Here is a 2,635-nt window from a genome sequence, read left to right as displayed (position 1 = left end):
TTTAAAAATATTGGGTAACACTACAACAAAATGCACCTTTGGCGACCAAAATTGGCAACTAAAAAAAATTTAGTTGCCAAAAGTTGTGGAATTGGCGACCAAAAATTTTTTAATCGGCAAAAGTACAATATTTAGCTACTAATTTCTTTTAGTTGGGGTATATTTATTATTGGCGACTAAAAAAAATTTAGTCGCTAAAAATACCAGAATTGGTGACAAAAAAATTATTTTAGTCACCCTATATTTAGTTTTGGCTACTAAAACCATTTAATCGCCGAATGTAAAATAAAAAATTATTTTTTATCTTTGGCGACCAAACGTTTGGCCACCAAATGTTTGGCCACCAAAAACATATTTTCAAAAAATATTTTAGTCGTCGTATATTGAGTTTTGGCTACTAAAACCATTTAGTCGCTGAATGGAAAATAAAAAATTAATTTTTATCTTTGGCAACCGAAAGTTTGGTCGCCAAAAACTTATTTTCAGCGACAAAAAAAAATTTTAGTCACCAAAAAATTAAAATATTTGGAGGGAGACATTTTAAATTTTGGAGGGATTTATAAAATTAATTGGCGACTAAAATATTTAGTCACTAATGGTGTAATATATATATATATATATATATTTGGTTTCCAAACCACAAACTAATGCCTCTGTCTTTCTCTCTTCAGCGTCTCTCTCTCTCTCTCTCCCCCTCTACCTCTCCCTCTTCGCTGCTCCTCTCCCCTCCCTCTCTTACCGCTGCGCCTTTGCCCCTCCCCCTCACAGTCACGGGCAACCGGAGCACCGATTCACCTAGATTTGCCCTATTTTCTCTCTCTAAAATCTCTCTCTATTCGTATCTTTGTCTATCCATCAATAGCGAGACTGACGACATGCCGGAGATTGCGACAACGATGAATCAAGAAAAGGCGAGGAAACTAAATGGAACGCTTTTTAGTATGAAGCTCTCCTCAAAGGAGGTGAACAGGTCACCTCTGTTCTTGAAGAGATTGCCGAGCTTGTAACTACTTCTCTCCCCAATTCTCTTGATATTCTTTGTTAATTTTTTGCCCTTAAAACCCTAAAGCCTTTATTGTTTGCTAGAAACTGAGTCTGTTTACCTTCAAGTGTTTCTTGGTTGACTGATTTTTGTATTTTCTTTTATTTATATTCAATTAATTTTCAAGTTCCACGGATGCCTATTTCAGACTTTCTAGATTGTTGATTGGATAACTTGGTTTACTTGCAAACTATAGCATGGATAAACCCTAAACCCTTTTCTTTAATTGGGTGTTCCTTACACCTAATTTTCTTGTTTTTAAATATTGGAGGTTTTTCTTGAATAATCTAAAGTTTCTCCATGATAAGATGCATATTAATTTAAAATTGATTATTTGGAGTGATGTGGGTCACAGTTGGTAGTTGCTCGTTATCATCTACAAACACATTTTAGGTTATACCTAATATAACTAGAGGGCCAACAAACATATAAGGAAATTCAAGGTATAGTTGCCAAACAAAAATATGAATGCTTGCTTAAAGTTGTGCTCTTATACGTCGGTGGATCAGTTGCCAAGGATCAATGCGCAGCTCGCGCAATCATAGCATGTGGTGGCCAAGTATTCAGTTCTTGGAAATGGTAATCAGCCTCTGGATGATAAGGACCTTGATCAATTCATGGTGAGGCTCTTCACTTGGTTTATACTTGTATGTATGTCTGTATAATTTCTCTTTATGTGTATGATTATATGTAGGTTTTGTTCAAATTTGATTGTTTTGTTATTGTAATATGGTGTGATTTGTCAAATTAGAACAATAGTTTGATGTTTGGTTTATCATTCTCTGTCTAATTTTAGACATAAGTTAATTAATTTGGAGAAAACTTGAAATATGAATAATCACAGTGAAAAAAAGACTTTAAGGACTAAAATGAGAAAAGGGCCAAACATATAAAAATCCTCCATTAGATTTGGGTTACTGGGTGATGTTCTTTTTATCACAGAGATGAATAAATTTTATGTGAACTTCTGTAGTTAATTACTAAATAACATGTTTGTTTATTTCCATATCTAAATAACGCAGTAAACCTTGAAAAATTGAGGGGACTGCATTCAGCCCTGCTTTGGAGGGAATGAAGAATGTCAAGTCTGACAGAGGAGAACTATTGACAGAGCCTTTCTTGGCTGTCTGCAAACACATATTGCCTATTCTAGGTGTGCTTTTCTTTCCCTTTTGGTAATTTTAGCTAGAGAATAGCTTCAATCAAGAAGCGTTTTCATATTTTGTTTTATAGTTGCTCAAACCATATAGTTTTTAATTGGAATTTTCTAGATTTTCTATGAACTTGGAAGTAATTTTCACAAACCATATAGTTTTCAATTCGAATTTTCTAGATTTTGTGTGCACTTGGAAGTTATTTTCATAGTTTTATGGGTGTTTGGCGGAAATGCAAAACGGACTTCTGGGCATTAAAAGTCCTTCCAAAGATTTAATGGTCACTTGGTGAGTTTATGTACACGAGCTTTTCTAAAAAGTGCATGCTTCTAAAAGTCCATTCAGTGCACTATGCCAATTTATGATCGGCAAAAGATGGTAAAGGCACTGCTGGGTAGATATTGAATTTGTTCTTTGTTGTCCTAATTATGTTAGTTTA

The 2,635-nt window shown here is 34.3% G+C and overlaps 1 long non-coding RNA gene across 1 annotated transcript; it reads left to right on the top strand.

The window, feature by feature from the left end:
• The first annotated feature begins 641 nt into the window (after positions 1–641).
• LOC114319653 (uncharacterized) lies at positions 642–2,387 on the top strand. The gene is made up of 2 exons (XR_014332343.1): positions 642–1,662; positions 2,065–2,387. It is a non-coding gene; the product is annotated as an uncharacterized LOC114319653 (long non-coding RNA).
• Positions 2,388–2,635: the final 248 nt, after the last annotated feature.

The sequence above is a fragment of the Camellia sinensis genome, chromosome 6 (genome assembly GCF_055761805.1).
Source record: "Camellia sinensis isolate YWXY chromosome 6, ASM5576180v1, whole genome shotgun sequence".
Classification (NCBI taxonomy): domain Eukaryota; kingdom Viridiplantae; phylum Streptophyta; class Magnoliopsida; order Ericales; family Theaceae; genus Camellia; species Camellia sinensis.
Note: the sequence above shows the minus strand (reverse complement) of the source record. Positions and strands in the feature narration are given on the sequence as shown.